This window comes from Protopterus annectens, chromosome 2.part0 (genome assembly GCF_019279795.1).
Source record: "Protopterus annectens isolate FY-2018-M chromosome 2.part0, PAN1.0, whole genome shotgun sequence".
NCBI lineage: Eukaryota > Metazoa > Chordata > Ceratodontiformes > Protopteridae > Protopterus > Protopterus annectens.
The window spans coordinates 426148308-426175876 of record NC_056728.1 but is presented as its reverse complement, the minus strand read 5'-3'; positions in this window follow the sequence as shown (position 1 = coordinate 426175876).

The window sequence follows — 27569 nt, the reverse complement described above, 5'->3', positions numbered from 1 at the left end:
GGCCCAAAATTTTTGAGGGTTGTGAGTGTACTTTTCCTGCATGGTTATACGGTAATTAGTTTTTTCATGTTTTACTAATTTTTTAGCTTTGTTGCGGAGTTCAAGATAAGTTTGTCTCATGATACTGTGTTTTTGTTTATGAAATTGTAATCAGGCTTTGTTCCTTTCTTTCATTATGGTTTTAGTATCTTTTGTTAGCCATGGGGCATAGTTAGTTCTGATTCTAATGGTTCTGGGGGATACGTGACAGTTTAGGATATCTAGGAAGGTTGAGTTGAAGTACTGCACAGCGTCATCTGGGGTAGTTGTTTTAAGGGAGTCCAGTTGCAGCATGTTAATGAATTAATTAGGTCTTTAGCTATGAAGGTCTTTATGTTACGTACTGCTCTGAGGATAGGTTGTTTGATGTGGTGGGATCGATTTCTAATTGAGTAGATTGCCTGATGATCACTCAGACTGTCAGGAAGACAGCCTGATTGTTGAGCCAGTGAGGGGTCTGATAACAGAATCCAGTCTAAGATGGACTGGCATTTGGAGGTTTTGTCGGTTCTTGTGGGGGCAGTTATAATTTGGTTGAACCCATGGAGGTTTATATAGGTGCAGGGATTTTGGCTGGAACAGTCAGACCAGTCAGTGTTGAAGTAATGTAATAGTATGGATTCATGAGGAAGGGAGGATGACATCAAGTTTAGTAGGCTTTCCAGTATGGTAGTATTATTACCTGGTGGGAGATATCCACCTGCAGTAATTATGTGTTTGTTGGATGTGACTTTTAATTTGCTTAGAATTAGTTCTATGTCCTTTACGTCTTGGGAATTACACTCAAATTGTTCAAAACTAAGGTGGTTTTGGAAAAGTATTGCAACACCACCTCCCTTTTTACCTGTTCTGTCTCTATGTGTGATGTTGTACCCAGGGGCACTGATTTCATTATCATGGTGTTCAAGTTTGAGCCATGTTTCTGTTAGCACAGTGACTTCTGGCTTGTATAGAGCTAGTAGGGCATGAAGGTCCTGGGTTTTGCTACGAATGCTTCTTACATTGATGTTTATAAGGAGTAGAGATGATGATGGTCTTAGATATAGAGGATTTAGTTGCTGAAAGGTACTGTGGTTAGTGTTGTTGGGTCCTGGATTAGGGTGAATGTCCCCGCAGCAAGTAAGCTTTTGGAGGAGGTATAGATAGAGCTTGTTTAGTTTGTGTAATATCTTAGCATGGTTCAGGGAGAATGGGGTGCCGGTCTTGTACTTAAGAGTATTATAGAGGGAGGAAATAGATTGTGTGGAGGAAAGGTTGTAGGGTGATATAGGAAAATGTGCTTCTTGTCTAGGATTGGTTGTGGAATCCATTTGCCATGGTGGTAGGGAAGTGGTATTAAGGTGTGTGTGGTAGGAGGAAAGGAGTGACAGAAGGAGGAGAGAGAAGATAGTTAATGAGGAACATAACACTTTTAGTAAGTGGGTGAGATGCATATAAGGCATGTTGAGTTGGAGGAGTAGTTGGGTTATTGTAGGAGTGATAGTAGTAATAGTCAGGTGTTGAATAGGGGTGTGCTGGAGTCTATAAGTGAGGGATGGTAGGTGAGGCTTGTTTGGCTAATTGGGAGTTAGATGTGTTGGGGGTGTGGTCTACAACTATAAATGTAATTGATGTGGAGGTGGGTGAGAATGGGGGTAGGGGAGCAAAGTGAGCGGAACAGCACTTTCTAGTAGTTCTAGCAAGCTAGATGATAAAAAACTATCAGTAAGAAGGTTGGATACTTTGGTACAGTGGAGAGAATGCTGAGATTAATGTCCTGGGAGCCTGCTTAGAATGTAATAGTACACAAACTAAGCTGAGAAGCTGACAGTCACTAGGGTGAGAACAAGGCTATACAGGTGGATGAAAAGAGATTATGGTAGGGAAATGTGAGAGTAGGGACTTTATGTGGGAGAGAGAGGATAGAGGGATTCTATCTGGGAGAGAGAGGTCAGACAGAGGATACAAACAAGTAGAGATGTGAGGACTGTGTCAGTAGGAAGCCCTGACAGTAGAGGGAAAGAGCTAGCAGAGAAAGTGGATGGGAGTAAGGTTATGTGGGAAGGTGAATAACTTAAACACTAGGGAGAGCAGAGGTAGTGGGGTGAGATGCACAGGGAGTGCTATAGCTGATCAGGGGCAGTACCTTTAAGAGGCATACAGTAGTCACAAAGTTAAATTCTACACCAAGTGGGTATAGAGTGGCAGGATTACTGAATACACAGTGTAACATACATTGTAATTATACTGCACTGTTGCTGGATAGGAATTCCACTGAAGGAACAACACTCATACAGTGAGTGGATGGTCTTCAAGGCTGATTGGGGTTGGCAATGTCCTTAATTTGATTGGTATCAGGGACCTGATAAACAATGAGAGAGAGAGGGGTGAGTGTGAGGTGAGTAGTAGTAGTAGTAGATAGCTGCAGCAAGGTAGTAGGGAGGACTAGGTAATAATAAAGGAATAGGCTAAGTAGGAATATGAATAGAGGTGAAATGAGGGAGAAAAAAGTGTTAGCTTATAACAGGAGTCATATGGACCGAGAAATGAGAGGAGTAAGAGGAAGATGGTAGATTGAACTAGAAGTATTGAAGGGACCGAGAGGAGAAAGGGGAAGCAGGATAGTAGAGATTTGAGGTAAGTTAAAGTGAAGAGCTATCTGAATAGGGAATAATATACAGTTCACAAAGTCATTTAGCAATTCACATCAATATACGGTACCAACTAAAACAAAGTTCACTGAACCTTATGCCGTACTAGGATAAATCAAAACCTTGTATAACAGGCAGACACAGAGCAGAATACTATAGAGGTCATAGGCATGTCTCGAGCAATGAAGGGGGGCTGATTGGTTGATTGGTAAGGCCCAGGCTTCACTGGCAGCTTACAGCATTAGAAAAATGCAATTACAGGTCATGTAATGCTACTGTTAACAGTTGGCCTCAAAACAAACCAAAAACACAGTTTGCAAAGTCTCAGTAATGTAGGGGGGGGCTATTTGGTTGACCAGCAAGGCCCAGGCTTCACCAGCAGCCCACATCATTAGGAAAAGATATTAATAGGTCATATACTGTTACTGTTAGCAGTTATAATAAAACCAAACTAAAAACACTGTTCGCAAAAGCTTCAGCAATGTAGATGAGCTATTTGGTTGATCGGCAAGGCCCAGGCTTCACCAGTAGCTCACAGCATTAGGAAAACGCAATTACCCGATCAAATACTGTTACTGTTAGCAGTTATCATCAAACCGAACCATAAACGCGGTTCACAAAAGCCTCAGAAATGTAGGGGGGAGGGCTATTTGGCTGTTTGGCAAATTCCAGTCTTCAACAGCAGCTCACAGCATTAGAAAAATACACAAACAGGTCATTAAAAGTTACTGTTAGTAATTACTATCAAAACGAACCAAGAACATGGTTCGCAAAAGCCTCAGCAGAATGTAGCACAAAGTGCAGCTAAGTTAAACAGCAATAGAAAGCACAATAACAGGGCAAGTAGTGTTTCTTTTCACAGTTATTATAAAACAAACTATAAACTCGGCTCACAAAAACCACACCAGTACTTAGCACAGATCATAGCTTGGTGAAGCAGCATTTAAAAACTCAGTAATAGGGCACATAATATTACTGTATACAGATAACATAGCAAACCAAAAACACGGCTCCCAAAACACCCCAACAGTAGTTAGCTAAGAATACATTTTGGTCGAGTACGCTGTTTCAATGAGAAACACCAATAAGGCTAAATAACACACTCTATGCGCCATTGGACAACTATGTGTTAGATCGTCAAGTTAGAGCAGTTAATACAGGTGGAATTTCAACACATTAAAACCTTACAAAGCAGTTCAATCCCAGTAAAGGGTTTACCTGGTAAGCTAGACACACAACCACGCTATGGGGCAGACAGAAATGGCGCCAAAACCAAGTGTGTGATTTCAGAGACACAGTGCATTATGGGAGGTGAATAGGGACGTACAGTCTCCGGAGAAGGGATAAGTGATTAAAGGCAGAGCCAGTAGGTGGCGGGGTACCTTCCAGTAGTTCTAGCAAACTAGATGATACAAATGCTGAGATTAATGTCCTGGGAGCCTGCTTAGAATGTAATAGTACACAAACAAAGCAAAGAAGCTGACAGTCACTAGGCTGAGAACAAGGCTATACAGGTGGATGAAAAGAGATTATGGTAGGGAAAAGTGAGAGTTGGGACTTTATGTGGAAGAGAGAGGACAGAGCAATTCTATCTGGGAGAGAGAGAGGTCAGATGGAGGATACTAACAGGTTGAGATGTGAGGACTGTGTCAGTAGGAAGCCCTGAGAGTAGAGGGAAAAGCTAGCAGAGAAAGTGGATGGGAGTAAGGTTATGTGGGAAGGTGAATAACTTAAACACTAGAGGGAGCAGGAGTAATGGGGTGAGGTGCACAGCGAGTGCTATAGCTGACCAGGGGCAGTACCTTAAAGAGGCATACAGTAGTCATAAAGTTAAATTCTACACCAAGTGGGTACAGAGTGGTAGAATTACTGAATGCACAGTGTAACATATGTTGTAATTATACTGCACTGTTGCTGGATAGGAATTCCACCAAAGGAACAACACTCATACAGTGAGTGGATGGCCTTCAAGGCTGATGGCAATGTCCTTAATTTGATTGGTATCTGGGATCTGGTCAGCTAGACACACAACTGCTTTATGGGGCAGACAGGATGGGGGGGATGTTGATGTTGCAACAATAAAGATATTTCTCTTGTGTAGTCTGAATGGAAAAATTTATGAATAAATCTAGATACAAGTCGAAATGTTCCTATGGAGGAAAGCTCTTTAAACTAAGATGTCTAGGAGACACTACAGTAGACAATCCTATGACAAGAAGTAAAAAAGACTTTTGTATGTTCTCTTGCTGCCCCAGTTTTTGTAGGAGATCATTCAAAAGGTGAGAGATTTCTGACTCGTTGAAAAAGACTGCAAATTTAAGTCAGCCATTTAAACATCATATGGAATGACATTTGCACTTACCCGCAGGTTGTTTTCTTTCTTCCTTCTGAGATGACTGGGTGGCTTCCTGTTCTGTAGTTTAATTTATTAGGATATTCTTTTTATTAGTTTTACTGTAATTTCCCACTTGCAAATTTCAGTTCAGCACAGTCTTACTAGTGTAGTACTTCCTGTTTTGACATCATCTCACTTGTCACTTTGATGATGCAAAGTTGGGCCATTGCTTCAGTTCCTAGTCTAGTATAATAGGACTTTTCTTTTCTCTGTTTTCTTTTTTTAAGTAAATATCACAACGATGTTGCACATAAGCTTGTGTAGTACATTAATTTGTTCAAAGAAAAACAGGTTTTGCATCAACTTGCATTTTCAGGACAATAAGAAGCAAGAAACTTTAATGCCTGGCATTATAGATCAGTGTAAGGGATTTATCTAAAATTCAAAAGTTTTACATGAGAGGGGCAAGGTAAAAATATAACACAAAAATCAGTGGCATTCTGCAAAAATCATGGGCAGATAGAGGAATAATTGATGACATTAGGCAAAAAGAGGGGCATTTGAGAGGTAATGACTTTGTGCTGCATGTGTTAGTTTTCAAATTTCTTTGACAAAAAAAAAAAAAAAAAACTCTGTCACTCAGAGATTTGAAGAGCAAATTAACCAACAATGGTTAACTCACATGTAAAATGAAAAAAAAAATACAATGCTGAAAAGCCTTTTTCAGTATGTCTTCCTTCCTATTGCTGAGTAAGTTCTTGATGCTTCCAACCCCATGTGAGGTCAGCATGTCAGAAGAGAAGCAGAACTTCCTGCAGAGGAATCAGTGAGGGTGGGACATGTTACAGCTATGGAGAGTACTCTCTAGATGACATTTTTATCTAAAGAAAAATGAGAATAAGGGTTTAAAAGTGACGAAAAGCACAGCCAAGTTACGAGTGCAGAAGCTCATTTTTCAAACAGAGGAGCTAATCTGATTTCATCAGTGTGCAATGATCTCAAAATAAGGAAAATGTGAATACTTTGGGGTATGACACAGGCTGTCACAGGAGATATACCCTTATTTAATAACCTTGGAGCAATGGATAGACCAAGGGGTACTGATAGTGTGACACAAATACAGAAAATCTTAAGGCATGTCTGAAATCTAGTTCTATAGGAATGTGATGATATGCATCATTAAATCTAATCTCACCAGAAAATGGAGAATGAGAAGTAACAATTTGTGAAGGGATAAGATTTTGAACTTGGGCACTATGATAAACAGGTTCAGAAACGAGAGATACAGAAATCGTCTCCATGAATCTTTTTTCTTTGGCACCAGAAACTTTCTTGAATAAAACCCTTCTCCTAGTTGAAGATATCATGAGGAATCTCTTGGGGGGTGGGGACTCCCACTGTCATCTGTAACCTTGGTGGGTTACTTTCAGAACACATATATCTGAAATAATTTGTTGCCAAAGAGAAATGGATGTTCGGACTTTTTGGAAGTATAAAGAGTTTGCTAGGGTGGAAGAGGGAGAGGAATCTTTTAAATAGTAATTCAGACCTATTAGAATGTCTTTTGTCCTTTGTTCTAGGGGGATTTCTCCCTGCCATTGCTTTTTAAATGTTTGCTTACCAACAGCTTGCTGAGTTTATTTATTTTGCTTTTTGAGAAAAGTTATAGTGGCAGCATTAAACCCATTACTAAACCTGGAGAAGGCTTGAAAATCTGGGAAATTCCTTCACTCGTGTTGCCATATTTCATCAGAGTTTGTTAAGCTTCCACAATATCACATCATTTAAAGACTTGCTTATTGCCACACTGTCAATCATTTTCAACTCAAGCAATCTGCAACTAGATTTCCACACATTTCTTTTTTCTTTCTTTCTTGTACCACACTCCAATTCACCTCCTTTTCTATGTCAGTGTTGAACTTTGAGAAGCAACACTTCAAAATGCCAAGTGTCTTGGTAAAGAAATATTTTTATGCATACCTTTTCATTGCAAGTCTCTCGTGACATCAGCAAAGATTTTTCTTTTCAAACCAATCATTTAACTGCCATAAGTGCTGACTTTTATTGCTGGTGCAAGTCTCTGTATAAACCTAGGGCAAAATAGCAATTTAGGGTTAACAATTCAGTACTTGGAAAGATTTGCCTTTTACTTTAGCCTCTCTTATACTTTGCCACAAACAACACATAGTAAGATTCACTGCTGTACAAACTTCCACCATTCGTCAGTACTTTTTACACATCACATTTTTTTCATTTGCTTTGACTTTCAAAACATAGAGCTTACACAGAGAGGCAGGGAAAGTTCTGCTGAATAGAGATGCTAGCAAACAATCTGCTTCAGAAACATTACAATGCTGAGAAAGAATTTGCTATTTTTTACAAGACCATGATTTTCACTTGTTTTAAATGCAGGACAATTCAGAAATGCAAAAAATGTCTGGTTCATGTAAACAGTCTATTTCACTGTTGCAATGCACTCTTCTCTAACATAACAACTTGTTTTTTTCTCTGTTAGAGACTCAGTAATGGGTTTCTGTATTTATTTTCTTCTATTGCAGTTTCCCATTTGCTTGGGTTCCCATTTTCCCCATTCAGATTATTTAAATGCAAAAGTAATTTCCCAGTGGACTTTTTGCTAGTCACTGGGTAACAGAATAAAGTAGAAATTTTAGTGGGCATGTATCTGTGATGCATACTATTAAACAATATACAGCCCCTGTATTATTGAACCTCTCACTTGTGAACCATTAGCATTTCTTACACTGTTTATAATTTAGTTTAGAACATATATCGGGGTCAACATTTTTCACTGAATGCACATCAGAATAGAATTGATTAACTTATTTTCTTAGAAAGCCAGAGCAACTGTTTTCCCTGGCACACCACTGCTTCTGAACAGACTCTGTGTTGCCATAAAACCAAATTCCAATATATTACACCATTTAATGCTTCCCTTTTCTTTATGAAACGAGCATTTCATACGTTGTATATAGTAGCAGCACCTTTTTACATTTGGGAAAATTTCAACAGCTTTCTTATAATCATAAGTACATGTAACAGTACAGTGTTTCACTTAAATTGCAGCAAGTTCAATGGTTTTATGTCTTCACTTAAATTGCAGCAAACTACTTTTTGTAATTTAAGAATTACAATACTCATTACTTGCATATAAACAGGTACAGTAATTTTCTGTGTAAACCACTTGAGCATATACTTCATGTTGCATGAATTCTTTTCCTAATACATTTCTTTTAGCAGTTTAATGCATTCATAATACACATCCTTGAAAAGCACCCATCCAATAATTTATTACAAATGTCTTTTGTAATCAACCTTTTAGCAACTGCATTTCACTTTGTTAAAATACGCAGCAGTACATGTCCTTCTACCACTGTTTCTTGTGCACTGTTTTTAAACTTGCTTTAATAATTATTTCACTTGCAGATTCCTCTTTTTGTTTCTCTCTCTCTGCTTTGTGTATGGCAAAGATAAGCCTGATGAAACTGACTCGGATCAGCACTTTCCAGTAGAAATTAGCAAGCAGTAATTAAGATTTATATTTCATTTTGACTCTGGTAAAGCAAAAAAAGCTCTACAGCTTATAATCACAGTTCTCCAGACAACATAATTTATTTTAGATAGTCTGGACTTAATTCAACAGTGCTTCTTTGGGTGGGTTATTCTTCCACATCCTTTATAACACATAATGTAACTTGATTTTATTAGACTCACAGTAAGTCAAAAAACTTGGCAAGTGCATTTCCATGGTGGTTACCAGAAGGAGAAATTTAATTTTGCCCATCTCCCTAACAGATGTATTTTAAGGACTACACCACATTTTAAGATAAGTCCAATTTCATTTTTTTGAGAAAAGTCAGACTCAGTGCTGTAAATATGGAATTACTTTTTATTGGACATATAATAAAAGTCTTTTCTGGAAGAATTTTATTAGGCACAACTTTTGGAAATAAAACAGTATGTAGTATGAGCAAAACAAAACAGTTATGTTCTTATCAAAGTTAACAGTTCATTTTTCTTTTTTTCTTTTGTTTTTTTTTTTACAGCACTTTATTGCAAGCGTTTTGACAACCAAAACACAAAACCTAAGCAAACATAAAAATAAAAGAATGATGAACAATGGCATATAACTCCTGCGCTAAAAAAAGTTAACTTGTACTCTGTTGATCTTTTCCTACTCCACTATACTGTTGATCATGCTATAAGCAGGTAAAGTACAAAGTTAAGAGACATCTAAAAACATTTTAAATGCAAACAGAAAGATAGATGAAAGTTCCTGCCATTCATTTCAAACCAAATCTTTATGATGCCCCAAACTGAAATGATGCAGCTTTATTAAAAAGTGAATTTACCACTCATGTATTTAACAGGAAACTGTCACCAATCCAAGCCAGACTCACACTGTTAAAGAAATATTAGCATCTTTAGTGGACATTGCTAAGTCCCCATCTAGCCACTTCAAAGGTTACATGGCCAGCGGAGCATACCTCTTTACAATACCAACCATCTGTAAGTAATCAACATTCCTAGAGCTGCACCTCAAACATAAACCACCTCTGTTCCCCAAATTATATTTGAAAAAAAAATTTGGGGGCACTGACACAAGTGAAAGCACTTGAAAAAAAAAACTATGGTGGTAGAGGGCTATGGTGGTACAGGGCACACAACATGCCTCCTATCTTTCACATTCAAAAGGCAGCTGATTATGCTATTTTTTTGGCTGAATATAGAAGTGCCAGACCAGTAATTATTATTAAAGAATTGTAAAAAAAACATTTTAACCTTACCTTTAAGTGATGAATAATCTCTATATCCAATGTTGGTCTAACAACCGCTCCAGCCAAAGTGAGAATTGTGATTTACAAATGTGTAACATAGAAAGACACCCTTGAATCTGGCATGTCTGCTGCCAATTATGCATCATAAATGTATTTTCATCTTCCTCAGAATCCTGCAATGAATAAAGAAAAATACCTGTACTGCTCAATACATCCAAAAATATAGATATAACCTCTATATATTCAACCCTTAAAATAAACAAGAGTGTGAAAAAAATTGAGTTCCTTCAGTAGTCCAAAGCCTAGATATAGGAATAATGATTTTTCCTCTCTGATGATCCTCCTCAGTAGAGGACACCAGCCTTTCAAACCAGTACTCTAAATCTACAGGCCCCAGACCTTGCATCATGTGATGACTTCCCATTTCCCCTTGTAAACTTTCCTGGTTGCAACCTCTAACTTTGGCCAGAGCCAAACAGGTTCTGAGCATTCTAGGCCTCACAAACTGTCATCCCATGACAGCTTTAGCATATGCCATAAAGATGGGGAGACCCAAGCCTCCCACCCAATAGGAGCAAAGAGTTTAGTGCTAGAAATTTTTGGCTTAGAGCCTTTCCAGATAAATTTCATAACTCTCTTTTGACAATCGAAGAGATAATGGGAAAAGAGTATGTGAGGAAGTCACCTTAATAACAAGCAACTTTATATAAAAATGACATCTCAGTTAGCTATAAACTACACAAGAATAGGACCCCTGGGTTCCTCCTGTTCTCACAGTTTATGTATAGAAATTCTGAGAAAAGTGTAGCATTTAATTTATGAATCTGTGATATATCCAGGTCCAGCAGGTTGCCCCAGCATACCAACCTTGTCACCACCAGTCATGGACTGTCTCCCTAACCTTTTAACAAGTCCAATGCTCTATGGGTCAAAAGGAAAATTTTAGTATTAGTCACATTAAGTTGCAGATAAGATAACCTAGCATGATTCTGAAAGGACATAAAAACTCCTGGGGAATCTCCCTGTAGGTGAGCTAGCCAGACCATACAATTGTCTGTAAACCAAGATGTTAAAAAGATCTTCCAGTCATCATTGCAATGGTATCTCCCATATGTCTTAATTTTAAAAATTTGTCAAGAAAATACATACTTAGTACAAATGGTGAGAGGGTAACTCTGCCCCATGGCCTGACCTAATTTAATCAGAAAGGATAATAAACAATTTGTAGATACTCTTGTCGAGGCTTCAGAATATAATAACCTGCATTTGGATATAAAATTAGGGGTGCATCCCTCTCTTTCTAGCAGAGCCCACACAAAATTCCACTCTATACTATCAAAATCTTTCTGGAAATCTGCTAAAAGGAGTTGAGCTAGTTGTTTTCTGTTCTGGATGTTCAGCCAAAGTTGCACCATATCTGGCTCCCCCCTCCATATTTTTGTAACTCCTTGGTGATTTAAAGGTATGTAATTCAGTAAAACGTTATCCAAGCTATTGGCTTGCAACTTAGCATACCTCTTGACCTCTAACTGTAAAACCAAGACTGGTCTATAACTGGTCGCATTGTATTTATCCTTACCAAGTTTAGGCAGAAAAGTCACCCTGGCTGAATTAGCTTCATCTGGAAAGTGATCATTTCCTTCAAATGATCTATGAAACAGTGGATTAGCAAATTGATCACTAAATTCTTTGTAAAAGTCTAGATTCAATCTGTCCAACCCCAGAGCTTTGCCCAAGGTAAGCCTTCAAATCACATTTCTAAGGTTATCAGATGATATCGCCTCTCTTAACAAAATGTCATCCTCTCTTTCATCTGTCTAATAAAAGGAATTTTGGATAAGAACTTTATATATTCCTCATACACTCCCCTTCCAGTCTGACAGTGAACTTCATTATAATCATTCCAAAATGCCTCATTGGTCCTCCCTCTGTCAGTGATAATTGAGCCACTAATTTCAAGAATGCCAAACACTGTCATATCTTGATGTCTTTCTCAACACCTCTTAGCTAACACTTTAGACAATACCAATCCTTTGGCCCAAAAGGTGGTCCTAAATCTCTCCTGTCACTCATGGATTTTATTTACTTCTATGGCTTTGGCCTGAGGTTTGATTGCTTTTAACTGAATAAAAGTACTTCTGTCCCTACAGTTAAAAGCTCTATACAACCTTTCAAACTCCTTTAGTTTATTTGTCCATTCTTCACTTTGCATATTTTCCACTAATGTTTGCGCTTTAAAAAGATGTTGACAACCTTCCTCAAAGTGGATTTAAATTGTACCCATCTAACTAGTGCCTTCTCTTGGTGGCTAGACTCCCCCCTCAAAAATGCTAATCCAGGAATAAAGAGTATCCTTCCTGGCAATATTCTTTATGCACATAAGATCAAATTTCCATAAAAACACTCTAACTCTATGTCCAGAAACACAAGGGCATGGTCTGAAAATGCTAAAATTTTGGTCTCAATCATATGAAAGCCAGGCACTAATCATTTAGAAACCAGCAACATATCCAATTTGCTTGCCCTTCCTTCCACCCTGCTATAAAAGATAAAATCAATTGAATCTGGATGTAAGACCCTCCACATATCCATTAGCTATAGTTATATCACTGAGGCTTGAATGACATTGGCTTGTTGTGGATATTGTAATATCTTCTTGGCAGTCTGTCTAATCATGGATATAAAATAGTTTTAAAATCTTCCCAATAACGAGATAATAGCCTTTATTCTGGCACCACCACAACTTTTCTGGTAGTGGGGTTCATGTCTCTACCAAATTTTTGTTGGGACCATAAGGTCATACCAGTGTCATCTTTCCCAAAAAGGTTTGGACCAACAAAACAACCCATCTACCATCCTTATCTGTCTTGCACATGTCAACTCTCCATACCAAAGATACATGAACAAACAACATGACCCCTCTTCTTAGCTGACTTTGCATAGATATAAAAGATTTCAGTCCTCCACCAATGTTTTAAATACAAAATATAAGCTTTTAAATTTGTGTCTTGGAGGCACAATAATTTGATGATATTTAATAAATAAATAATGACTTTTGTCTTTAAATTTCCATTCAATCCTTTTACATTAGAAGTGCACATTCTAACTGTTGCTGGGTAGTCATGGGCAGTTATGGGCAGTATGATGGCCTCTCTACCATGGGCCAGTAATCAAGGAGCCTCAGTCCTTGCCACTAACACCTGTAAGAGATGGTCACTAAAACAGGATTGAATTTACACAGTATTTTCAGATGCAGCTCTCTGCATCAAGCACAATTTCCCCCAACAGCACACAGGGAGCATGCTCCAGACCTGGGACTTTGGAGCATTGTGTCCCAGTTCCAGATGACCCCCAAACAAGATTTGATTTTCACACACACACACACACACACACACACACACACACACACACACACACACACACACACACACACACACACTCCTGGGAAAGGCTGGTAAAGATTTACTAGCTGTACCCCTTCTGCCCAGACTATAAGGTAACCATGCTGTCACCAGTCAACCACTCTCAGGCTTTTACAAGGGTATCCAATTATACTGACTAAAATCAATACTAATATAAATTGTAGAGTGTGACTAAAGCTGCAAGGCTTTTTGGAGTGGCCAAGGTGTCACTAAAATAAGCACAAGTACTCTCAAGACATTAAAAGTATTCTCTAAAAGACCAGCCACAATGAAAGGTATAAAATATTTAATTATAAATAATAAAATAGAAAACATAAGAATACTAAATATCTAAGTACAATAAACACTAGAGTTTCAGTCACAGGAGAAATAAAAAAATAATACAGTTTCACTGTATTTCCTGACTGTCTAATGAATAACTGTTTCCTAGCTAACTTAATTAATACAGCAATGCAAGATTAGATGCTGAGATGAACTAACTGACCTGAACTAACTATCATAGATTTTTATAGCAGATTCCAAAGGGGGAAAAATAAGCTGTTGTGTGAGTTCCATCTTCTCAGTGCTGGTTATAGAATGACATCATATTTGATCACCTGACTCTGGTACAATACACACTCAGAGATTTGCTAAGATCTTTTGCAGTATCTGAAAGCTATAGAACAATTTCAAAAGCTTCTACTCTTCCCTCCCAGAATTCTTTGTTTGAACATATACATTTAATCAGTTATAATAACACTGTTGATACATTTTTAACACAAGCATCTGTAAAAGTCAGTGTAATAGTCAAATGATGCAAAGTTATTAAGAAAACTTCAGCTAACTATGGTGGCATATGTTTCTGGCACAGATGTCAACACCTCACATCATCACAGGCAGTCATGGTCAATGACTAAGCTCTCCCTCTACCTTGTCTTGCTCACCCCAAGCTCTTTCCCTCTATAACATAAACCTGCAGAAAAAAAGACAGAAAAGGCAATATAATCCCCAGTGAAAAATTAAATAATGTTCTCAGCAACTAAACTCTTTACCTATTAACTATTTTACTTTAGGGCAAATTGAAAAAAAAAACAGAAAAAAACAGATATTTCACAATAACAGAAGTGGTTAAAAACAGTACCTAATTACCCCTAATACCCTTCACTCACCATAAGAAAACAAGTCACTAGCATATATCAGAATATCCAAATCATGCACTGTCCCCTCCATCACATATTGGAAGAAAAAAAAATAGTTTTATCCAGATGAATACCCATCCTCTCCTGCCTCCCACCAGTTCTTCAAATCATTACTAGTGGCTGCATTCAGCCAAGTGTCCGTAGTTTATCTTATATCCTATGTTGTAAGGTTCATGTCTTGAGGATTACATAGGAGGTAATCCAAAGCAGCCTTAAACTCCAAATTTGGAACACCCTTCCCTTCATTTTCTGAAGGATTAATGCATGCAAGACATAGTTTATTTGAATTTAATTTATTTATGTTCTGTTGAATGGACTAGTTTCACTAAGCATGCAGTCTATTTTTAGGGGAGGCCCAATATGGTATTCATACTAACATAATGAAATTTAGTCAGGATACCTGAGAAATTCCTCTACTCTTTTTATTGTATGCGTTTTTCCACTGTGGAAGTTGCTAAGAAGCAGAAGCATGTATGGTAGTGGATAAAGGAGATTCTAGCATTGATGGCTTTATTTCTGCCATTGCTGATGGTGAAAAGAAGGAGATTATTACGTCAGAGGTGGCAGAAGGTAGCCTGGAATATAACCTGTTGGTAAAAGCATTTGATGAAAAAGAACCTCAAGAAGGGAGCAAGTTGTCTTGGAGAGAGTGATGGAAGGTGATGCTCATGAACTAATGGAAACTGTATACAATAAAGAAGTGCATTTGCAAAATAGTTATATGGTACTTGAAGGGGAAGGAGAGGAGGAAACTATCCTTCAAAAAAAAAACAGGCAAAGAAAAATGCAAAATATACATCTATTCATGACAGAAGGAAGAGTAAGTTAACGACAGGTCTAATGGGACAACAAAAGAGATGCAAAATAGAGAAAGACATAGTATAAGTATCATTTCAGTAAATGTTAATATAATGAAAGGAGATCTACATACAGTGTGAGTTTTAGATATATGTTTATTGGATAGTAAGAATTTGAGAAATATGCAAACAATTTCAAGGATTATGAAAGAATGATATAAAATGGGCATTTTGACATCACAAACGTAGAGGAATAGCAGTGGTAGTAAAATTGAAGATCAGAAAATTTTAGATATGCTAGCCAAAAAACTGGGAAGAATAATGGTGGTAGATGTCAGGAGGAGAGAACCTTTGCCAAGAATTATGGTAGTTTGTGCACCTGCAAATATTTCTGATAGGGTTCAAGTTTTGAATGCTTGAAATCTTTTGTGATTTCTGTTCGAGATTTTAATTGGAGGTTGAGGGAAATGTAAAAACTATGAAGAAAGAATGCAAAATATGTAAAAAGAGATAAAATAAAACTGTGATTTAGTCATAGGTAAGGAAAGAGAGTACATATGTTGCATGGAAACTAAAAACAGATATAGACTTTTTGGTTTATCTTAAGAAGAAATGAAGGAAATGGAAGAGGTAGAAAGGTTGTTGAGTTTCAGATCATTTGCCTACTTGGGTAAAATTTGACAAAGTAAATATTAAAACAAGGAAATGGGTTTAAAAGATGAACTGGTATATATGACAAAAATGAAGAAATGAAACTTGCTACAAAATTGTTATGAAAAGATCATTATAGTGTGTAACGCTTTGACCACTCAAGGGAGGAATGGTAAATTACTTTAAAAATCTCAGCATGATTATTTGCTTAAAAAAGGAAAGTTGCATAATGAAGAGAACAATTAGTATAAATTTGTTGTTGAACAATTTGGAAGCTTATTAGGTTTGAACAGTACAGAGTGATTACATCAAATATATGAAAATAATAAAGAAGTGCAAATATATTAAAAATTCATACAGCTTAAGAGCAAAGAAGAAGTGCCACCTCATGTAGAAAAGTATGTGCAAAAAGTGAAGGATGTAGGGGAAACCATTATAAACATTAAAAGAAAGTATGCAAATAACAAGAAAGTGTAATGGAAGCAGTACAATAATATGTAGAACTAATTTTGAATGAATAAAAGGAGGATAATGTTTACTGTAATATAAAGATAATAGGAGTAAAAAGTAAGGAAGTATTGGAAAAGACAATGTCTAGAATTCCGAAGGTGGTCAGGAATGGTCACCGGCAGCTCACTGCTCCCTTTCATGAAACCATGTTAACAAATATCTATCATCAACAGTCTGGTTTAGATTCCTTGAAGTAGGCTCAACATACATCTTTCACAGCATTTCCCAAGAATAGAAGTCAGACTAATAGGCCTGTATTAACTAATCCGAGTTAAACTTCCTTTTTTATGAGTAGATGCTACAGAAGAATGGTCCCATGTTAAAGGTCCTGTGCTGGTCTTGAGTAGCTTATTAAAAAAATATGTAGTAATGGTCTTAGTTCAGATTTAAGGCGATACAATAGCGCTGAGAGTTTGGGATGGCACAGTAGATTGGGGTTGCACAGTGGTGCAGGGCATAGTGTTGTTGCATCACAGCAAGAGGTTCCCCAGTTTGATTCTCGGCTAGAGTACCTTCTCTGTGGAGTCTGCATGTCTTCTCTGTGTTTGCATGGGTTTCTTGCAGGTCCTTCAGTTTCCCCCCACATTCCAAAGACACGCAGTGGGGTAGATTGGACAGTCTAAATTGGCCATAGGGGTGAGTGTGCATGTGAGTGTGTAGTATGGAAGAACAACTAAGGTAGAGCTAGTCACCCAGTGTTACGAAACTTGCCTCTTGATGATTGTCTCTGCTGAAGTGACACCCCAACCCTATGTGCAAAAATGGGAAAAAGGTGTTGCAAATGGATGGATGGATGGACAATAGTGCTGAGAGTATTTTCCCAGACCCATAGATACATTTTTTCTTCAGTGCCTTTCCTATGAGTAACAAAATAGGATTACAAGATATTTTACAAGCATGCACTCACATACATAAATATCAACAACCATCCATACTGCAGTATCTGAATACTAAACTTACAAGTGAAGTGCTAATACTCTTTAAAAGTATGTAAGGCAGTTCCTATGTAGACAGCTTTGTTCTGTAAAAAAAACAAGAGAATAGAAAATGACTTGAGATCTTAGAATAAAAATATTTACTAAGATTTCTGCTGTAGTTGCATAAAACTATTACCTTTGTACCTGAAACAATTTAGAGTAACAGAAATGATCAGAAACAACTCACATTCTACAACACTGAGCTTTTGTTTTGGCAGAAAAATGATGTCCAATCCTTTTCATTGCTCATGGGTATGTTTTGCCCAACACTTTCATTAATAAAGTCCCTTATTGGAAAGTTGATAATGTGGTAACCCAATAGAAAACTCATACTTTTCCAGAATACATCTATAGTAACTGACCACATTGCTAACACAGCCACCTTTGCTGTATATAAAGGTATACTCACCCATGTGCTCCCTAAGGTGCTCCAGACTCCTCTTGTACAGCTTTGCATTCTCTCTAATAGCTTCAGGGATCAAGAGGGAGAAATGGGAGTATGTTAAATATGTATATGACACACCCACTGGTAGTCTGCATGTGGAAGTATGCCAAGGATCACTTAGCGTGCATACAGAGTGGATGCACTCTAACCAAGGCCTTCCATCAGCCAAGGATGATAGTATTGCATCTTTTTATGCACTATAGTGTTGACACACTGTTCTCATGTGTGTGTGGGGATCCCTGTGGCACATATTAATGTCTGGCCCAATCTATTCAAGGCCTCTGCTTTGTACGGAAGACCTTCATAGCCCTCTTGCAGGAGTCTGTGGCTGAAATTTTGGTGCAATAGGTGGATACATTTCTTGAAGTCCTCTACAAACCACCTTTGTGTTCTAAAAGCACCAGTGGCTCCTCCCTCAGATGCCATGATATAGTAAGGGGCTGGAAATTCAGTTACAGCCATTTTCATTTACATAAAGTGTCACTCAATAGAAAGCATCTCATTTGCCTGACCAGTGTCAGGACATTTCAGTATATGCTTATCCATAGGAAAGTGCAAAGCAATCAGTCTGCTGCCCTTTACAAGTCTAGCCAAAAAAAAAAAAAAAAAAAAAAAAAAAGCAAACAACTCAGAAGCTTCTTTGACCTCAAGGAGTGCTAGAAAAGATAGACCAGGAAGAATCTGAAGTGGACCATCCCAATTATTTAGGTTTCCCTTGAAGGTTGCAAGGGTTCTACTCTGCTTGACATGCAGTGGAAGCTTCTTCACAATGTGAGTGATATGTATGCATAAGAATGAGTTACACCAACATATTATTTATCTGTTGATGAAGCTTTATTTCCTTTAACCATTTATTTGATTAAAGGGGAATTAAGTCTCTAGTGGTGATGTCTTTGGAAATTATATGAGCCAGATAAAAGGTTTTCAGAACTGCTGCAGAGACATGATGGTAAATTGATAAGGCCTCATCAACAAGAGTGCTTATATCTCTTAAGACAATAGTTGATTGGAGGGGTGTGTCACCTATATGGTATTTGGAATTTTTTTTTTTTATCAAAATGAACTATTCCACATTTTTTCAAATTTAATTTGAGACCACTTTCCTTGAAGCAAGAGGTTCACCTATCTGGACCTCTTTGAATCTATCAAGATTCAAACCTTTACCCTGATCATGGGCGACTTTAACTATCCAACTATAGATTGGAAGAAATACTCATGCCAAAACACAAATCCCCAGAGGTGAAACTGTGTTGGACTTGGTATTAACCAACCTGAGTAACCACTTCAGCATTCTGATAATGTCATAATTCCTGATAGGATCCTATCACAAAGCAGTCATTTTCGAAGTCACCATCTCCTCTGACCCCCCCCCCCCCCAGCTAGGGACAACGAAAAAACTTCTTCATAGCTGATTACAACCCCCTGAGGGAAAGTATAAATATCTTCACAGTCACTGCCCCTCCGCAGAAACTGGCACATATGTCCAAGCTTACACCAAAGTACTTTATGAGTATTTATATAGCTGCATGGAATCAGGAATACCAGACAGGACGAAATCCTCCTCCTCAAGGAAGAGTAAACCTGTCTGGTGGACATCTACAATAAATAAACTCTATATTAAAAGGAAAAAATTGCTGTCCAGGACCAAGAAGGAGCAGGTGTCTTATTGGAAGCCATCTCTCCTTAGCCCAAAGAAGCAAATAAGAGCACTAGTGAAATCCTCCAAAGCAAACTTTGAGTCCAAACTGGCCGCATCCACTAAAGACAATCATAAGGCCTTCTTCACATATGTCCACAATCTCAAGGGAAGCACCCAGATCTGCTCAGAACTTGTGGTCAAATACACCACATACACAAACCCTGTAGATATAGCTAACCTGCTGGCAGAGAGGTTCAGTAAAAACTTCACTCCTCTGCCCCCCCCATCAGTAAAACAGGACATCCCCAGCACCTGCCCCCCTCTCCTTATCTGTAGGGAGCAAGTCATCACTGGTCTCACAAAGGCAAGAGATACAGCCTCCATGGGACCCGATAACATCCCAGGCTGAATCCTACATGAACTCAGGCAGGAACTTGCAGCACCATTAGGCACCCTAGTTAACCAAAGCCTGAGTACCAGCTTCATCCCAGCCAAGTGGAGGACAGCTACTGTGATCCCTTTGCACAAAGCTAGAGCATCCACCGATCCAGGAAATTATAGACCCATCAGCCTAACTAGCCTGATCTGCAAACCCATGGAGTGGATTATCATGGACCTCATTAACAAGGACATTGGGAACCTCCAGACACTTGATCTGACACAGTTTGGTTTTCTCAAGGGGAGGTCATGCCTGTTAAATTTGGTCAACTTCTTTGAGAAGTCACCAAGGCCATAGATGAGGGGAAGACCATGCACACTGCCTACCTTGACCTGGCCAAGGCCTTCGATACTATTCCCCAGATAAACTTTCTCAACTAGGCATAAATCCATGTGTTACCAGATGGGTAGCAAATTGGCTCACTGATAGAGCCCACCTAGTCAAAATAGGGGAAGCCACCTCAAGTAGTAGACTCATAACAAATGGTGTACCCCAGGGATCAGTCTTGGGGCCTTTTCTGTTTGGGATATATGTCTCACAGGTGCAGGCCAAATCTAGTGGGCTATGGCTGACCAAGTTTGCAGATGACTGCAAGCTGGGTGCTGTCATCAATTCCCCTAGTGATGTGGACATCCTCAAGAGGGTCTCACCCAAACAAATGACTGGTGCCACAAACATGGCCTCAAACTGAAGGCCAAAAAATGCATCATCATCATCATCCCTTTTAGGGAGAATGACATCCCCACAGATTATTACATGGATAATAAGGCACTAAACACACAATCAGTTGTGAGGGACTTGAGAACCCAGGTTGATAGGAAACTGACTTTTGACCACCATATTGCCTCCATTGTACAGAAAGCTTTCTAGATGGCCCACCTCATTAGTAAGGGTATCTCAAACAGGGACAAAGTGGTCATAACATCCCTGTATTCTTCCCTTATAAGACCAATTATTGAATACAATACCCCTTTCGGCATGTACCTCACAAAGCACATGCAGCAGCTGGAGAGATCACAGAGATTCCTCACACGGAGAATCCAGGGCCTCAAACATCTACCTTACAGAGATAGGTTAAAAGCCCCGTCTCTCTACTCATTCTCCTACAGACTCCTCAGAGGTGACCTCTGTTTGGCATGCAAAGCAATCTCAGACCCTGCCCTGACGGGACTACATATCCTCAAGTCATACTCCACTTGAGTAACCCACACATAAGACCTCAACCTGGTCTGTGACATCAATAGGACTTGTTGGTGGGACAGATTTGTGTCCCGGAGACTCCCTCTTTTGTGGAATGGACTCCATCTCCACGTAAAGCATAGTACCTCATTAAACCTTTTTAAGCACAACCTGGATAACTGGATGGGGAACAGAAAATACACCCCTGGGATTCCACCTATGTCCCTGTTGGACAGTGGCATAGGGTGCTGACTTGTTGGAACATCAGCTAAATTCTTGGCTAGGCTTGTAAGGGCCTCAGGGCCAATAGCCTAGTAACTTTCTATGATCCTATGATCATATAATGTGGTCTGACCCATGTTGGAGCAATTATGAACAGTGAAAGATTGAAAAGCACCACCCACTTTATAATCATCTGCAAGAGCTTCACAAGAAACAGCTTGCACCTGTCACGCCTAGGCTTTCGAATTCTGGCCAAGGCTCTTGCTGCCCCCATACTGCCTTTTTTAGACAAGGCTCAAAAGTCAAACCCACCTCTGTAAACAGCACAATTAACAAAAAAACTGAGGGTTATGCTACTCAATGCCAGGAGTTTAAATCTCAAAATGCAAGCACTGGAAGCACTCCTCTGTATGGAGAACGTTGACATCCGTGCAGTAACTGAAACCTGGTTTAAGACTCCACAGAGCACCCCAGCACTACTGGGCTACAACTCATACTACACATTTCAGCCACAGAACATAGACCAAAACACAAAAGGAGGGGTGTATCCATATTCATCAAGGATACCTACACCTGCAGGTTAGTGGCGCAGCATGATACCTCTGAGATCATCCATGTGCAACTAACATCGGGCAAATCTGCAGTGCAAATAGTGGCCTGTTACAGATCACCCTCCATGACCCAGGACCACCATTCCACCTTTCTAGAGACACTGGAAAACATGAACGTCCTATTGAACACCCTGATATTGGGCAATTTCAATTATCCTACCATTAGCTGGGAAAACTACTCGAGAACAAACTCCCAGGCCCAGCGCTTCCTGGAATTCATCAACTCAAATGCCCTGGATCAGCAGGTAAACTCCCCTACCAGAGGTGAAAACATATTGGACCTGGTCATCACCAACATGGGCGACAGGTGTTCCACACTGCAGGTCAACCCATCGCTGTTTAGATCAGATATAAACTAATCACTCTAGATGTCCACACCCCACCACCACTCCCAACTAATTAAACCACAGCAAAAAAACTTTTTTAAAGCAAACTTCACCTTACTTAATACAGAGGCGGTAAGTTTCATAGCCCCCATGCTAAAGGATAATGCTGCCCAAGATGCAGGAACCTTTACAAATGCACACTATGAGCACCTACAAGAATGCATGGATCGTGCCATCCCTAGCAAAACCAAGACTCACTCCTCTAAAAGAAGGAAACCAGTCTGGTGAATCCCTGCCATAAACAGGCTATACAATAGAAGGAGGAAACTAGTTCAGAAAAAAAGCAAATCCCAAGAAGGAAAGACAACCCTGATCAGCATCAGTAAGAAACTAAGGTCCCTCATAAAATCATCCAAGGCTAACTTCGAAAGAAAAATAGCCAAGGATTCAAAAGATAACCACAAAGCCTTCTTTAGCTATGTTAGGAATCTAAGTGGCAACTCACAGATATGCACTGAACTAGTGCAAAATAGCACAAAATATACTGAACCTACTGATATTACCAACATCCTGGCAGATAGATTCAGTGCAAACTTCACCCCCCTCTCACCCCCAAAAGGGCTCACAACAATACCGGAAAGGTGTAGTGTCCCAGAAATCACAGGCGCACAGGTGAAAACAGCCCTTTCAAAAGCCAAAACCACAGCATCAATGGGGCCAGATGGTGTCCCAGGCTGCGTCTTGCACGAACTACAGAATGGACTACCCCACACCTAAACACACCATTCAACCTCAGCCTCTCCACAGGCTGTGTGCCCATAGAATGGCACACAGCAACAGTTATTCCACTCCACAAAGGAGAGGCCACAACTGACCCTGGTAACTATCACCCTGTAAGCCTGACTAGTCTGGTCTGCAAGGCTATGGAGTGCATCATCATGGAACTCATTAACAAAGACATTGGGAACCTCCAAACACTTGACCCCGACCCAGTTTGGCTTTGTTAAGGGCAGATCATGCCTATTAAACCTGACTGTAACTCCATAGATTCTGCCAGACAACCTGCTAGCTATCCACTGTACAACATAAGGATTTATATTCAAATTTATAAATCTGTCACTAATGCTTGCATGGGCAATGGTGTCAAAGATCTTAGCCAGGTCCAGATATGTTGTATGTACTGCATAACTTCTATCCACTGCTTGAATTACTTTTTCAAAGAAATTATTGAGGTTAAATTGGTGGGACCTTTTTTTGACAAATCTGAATTGATGAGGATCCAGGGTTAAGAGATTTTCAATGCCCAGATTAATGATGTCTGAGATAAAATGTTCTATAGCTTTAGATATAAGGCTAGCAAGACTCATAGGTCTATAGTTACCAGTGTTCATGGCTGGGTCATCCTTTTGTAATGGCATCACATTGACTGTTTTCCAAGATCCAGGAATATACAAGTGTGGAGGTTTACATAAAAGTGGTTGATAATCAGGCAACATGGTATATTATTTGGAACCATGATTGAGGTGTTCTTAGCTTTTGGAAGGGCTGAGAGAACGTGTTCCATAGTAATTAAAGGAGGCGCTGGGTTGTGATCTATGGAATAGCCACAACAGTGGGTGGGATAAAATTTGTACTAAATTTTGCAGTTAGGATACTGGCTATTTCTTTTGTTTCAGAGTGTACATTATTATTGATGAGTTGCTCCAAACATTGTTAGGTGTTATTTATTAACTGGCACACATAGCTAAAGAAAGATTCATATTTTTGGTTTGATCTTCTGTGCAGACTTTTACAAAGCACTATATGCTACTTCTTAAAGTTTAAGACAGGTTTGCTAGGACCATTCTTCAGGGGCTCCTGGACCCTCATCCTTCCTCCTCCCAGTCAGTATCAGTTATGGTAATCCACCCATATAGCTAAGGCTACTGCAACAGTGATCCCTATGAAGAACATAGCATGGGGGGGCAGAGCCTGGATGGCCAACTGATAACAGAAAAATTTTAGAGCTCTAACAAACTAGCTAATTTAACAAGAAAATATTAAGGCTTCAGTAATAATTTTTATAAAAGTTTTGTTTATAACAGTCCAGTCTTCAAGCCTATAAATTTTGGTGGATTACTTCTGAAAATTACCTGTCAAAATATCTGGAGATAAGAACATAGCATAGATATGTAAGTAAAATGACTGGAACAGTAGACATTCGAATTACCATTAACAGTAGTGATCACTACTGCAGTAGTAACTCCCTCCCTCCTTCACTTACCCCCTTGTTTTTGTATGTTTTTATGCCTGGGTGTGAACATTTATTATTATTATTATTTTTCTAGCTTTGCCCTTCAAGGTTTTAGCCTCTTTTCTCTCTCAACATTAAAGCTGTGAATGGCTTGGTGCCCAAACCTGTCTTTTAGTCAGCTCAACATGAGCCAATAGTTAGGATACATGGAACATGCCCTGAAACTTTGCAAGCTGGCTGTCAGTTATATGCTTAGTGGATATAACCCATATAGTTTAGAGTACTGCAGCAATGTTCCATATAAAGAACATCATCTGATATACTCCCTTCTGGAGTCAGTATATTTTCACTAATCACTACATGATTTTGAATGAAACACAGGAATCCTTTGTAAAACAAAGTTCAAGAGTAAATGAAAGCACAAAGGTTTCTTTAAAGTTTGTACTCCACTGTTTCTTGTATAGTACTCATCATGTACACTGAAATAAATAAACTATAAACACAAACTGCTTTCTTCCATGTTCAGATATATTTCTTCTTGAATAGAAAACATATAATTGACCCGTTAACCGGTCATTCAGTTCAGGTTTTAAGGAAGTAATCCTGGCAACAGAAAGCTCACAGATGCAGAGGAAGGTATACATTTAAATACAGTGTAGTAGTGGTACTCCTGATCATAAGTTTTCTAGCATATTCTCTACTTTTTGGTTGAAGCTGTTCATTCTCAAAGCTGGATATGAACTTAAAATAACCAGTGAATCCTAAAATAACTACAAATTTATATCTAAATATTTTTTTTTAAACTAAATATGACAAGAAGTTAAGAAATAATACCCCCACAATGTTTGGCGCTAGTCTACAGTATTGCTCACTCTCTTTCTCTCTCTCTCTCTGTCTGTCACAAAGAAAGTAGTTAACATCCTAGTTGACAATTTACTGCACATTTTACTCTGCCTACCCATTATAGCTATTCCACAGATTCCACAGTCTAAGCTATTCCATATAATTACCATGGAATGAGTCCTCTCAGCCCTCTTCAATGTCAAGAACACCTCATTCATGGCCCCTGAAAGCATTCTAGGTTTCCAATTAACTGTATTTAATATGGCCTCTCTAAACTCCTGCTTAGCCTTTTTAATCTGAGCCTTTCCATCTGTTACATATTTGAAGCCTAGAAAACAGTAGGGTTACCACCTGTCCCACTTTGAGAGGGACAGTCCCTCTTTGGGCAGTTGTGTTAAGTTCAATCCTTACTACGTGTGGGTATGTGTCGGCCTGTAAAATCTGATGTGTGTCCCAAAAATGTCCCACTTTGACCATTTGAAAAGGTGGCAACCCTAGAAAACAGCCATTGTCATGCTTTTACGGATGGGTGGACCAACCAGAAACCATGGTAACTATAATCCCAGTAATCTCAGTAGCCGCATATATAAAGTTTGGAATGCATTATCTCAAACCTCATTAATCTGGACATTGAAGATCTCATAACACTGGACCTTCATCAATTCAACTTTGTCAGAGGCATACCGACTCTCACTCTTAGCCTCATTAATTTCTCTGAAAACTTACTGAAGCAGTGGTTACTGGTTATGCAGTACATACAGCATATCTGTACCTGGTCAAGGCCTTTGACAGTATTTCTAATGCAAACATTATCAGTGGACTTGTAAATCTGAACATAAATCCGTATGTTCTGAGTTGTCTAACTGAATGTCTGACACAATGCTTGTGATTAGAGTCACAGCTGTCACTTCTGAAAGTAAAAAAAAGTTATCAGTGTGCACCACAAGGTCTGTTGTGGCCCTTTAAAATATGGCATGTATTTCTGAGACTTTCAAGCTAACACTCCTGGCCTACAGTTATCTACATTTGTGAATGACTAAACTGGATGCTCTTCGCCATTCTTCTACTGACTCACAAGTGCTCCAGCAATGGGTTAAACTATTTTAACAATTAGTATAATAACATTTGTAAAAACTAAATATGAAAAAATGTAGTATAGCTCATTTTGGTAAAGAAAAATAAAACAGTATCATTTATGGAATGGTATGCCTTTAATTATATGAAGTTGTTTATTCTCTAAGAGTATGAAGATATTTTTCTGGTAATAATTTTTACTTAATCATCTACATCTTTTTTTCTGTTCTGTAGAACTAAGAATAGTCCCTGAGATGTTTTCAAGTGCATGTTAGATACTACAGAGTTTCTATATATATCAGTGATTGCAGATAACCTGACCAACAGGAATGAAGCTTGATTGCTGAATGCATTACATGTCCTCTTTGCAATGTTTTCTGTTGGTTGATTTTTAATACCATGACTGTAATGGACCACATTCCTAAGTTAGGGTATGAGTAAAGTTCGTTAAATTAATATTATGTCAGTCTTTGATGTTAGCCAAGAGTGCTCTTCTCAACATCTGCTATGTGCCCAGAATTACCTTCTCCTTTTGTAGTTTATATAGGTTTATATGTATTGGTAGCATGATAGTAAATTCATTTCTATCAGTCCTGTTGTTCCTGCTACTATTAGAATTGTCTGAGTATCTTTCTAGTCAGTATAAGAGAAAAAGTTATGTAATCTAGTGGAGTATATAAGGTGGAGAAAACAAGGGAGGCAAAATAACAGAAGACATAAGAGGCAGAGCCTGGCTGGCAGACACAAAAAAGATTGTATGAAATAAAATGCAAGTAGCCGTTTCTGCTCCTGTGTTACAGAGGGATGAAGCCCTAATATAGTTGGCATGCTTCCTTCAGTCACAAAACACTAAAATGAATGCTGGCTTGAGGGATTCTGATGTAATCATTTTTTTCAGGTCTTGTATTATGAGACTGTTACCTGGTTTCAGTAAGATAATATTAGTAGTTCACAGCCAGTGAGACTGTTTGAGTATCATTACATCATAGGACATGATCTTGCAGAGTATACTAACATTGGAGTATTATTTTCATAGGACATGATCTTGTAGACTATACTAACACTGCAGTATTATTTTCATAGGACATGATCTTGCAGAGTATATTTTCATAGGACATGATCTTGCAGAGTATACTAACATTAGAGTATTATTTTCATAGGACATGATCTTGTAGACTATACTAACACTGCAGTATTATTTTCATAGGACATGATCTTGCAGA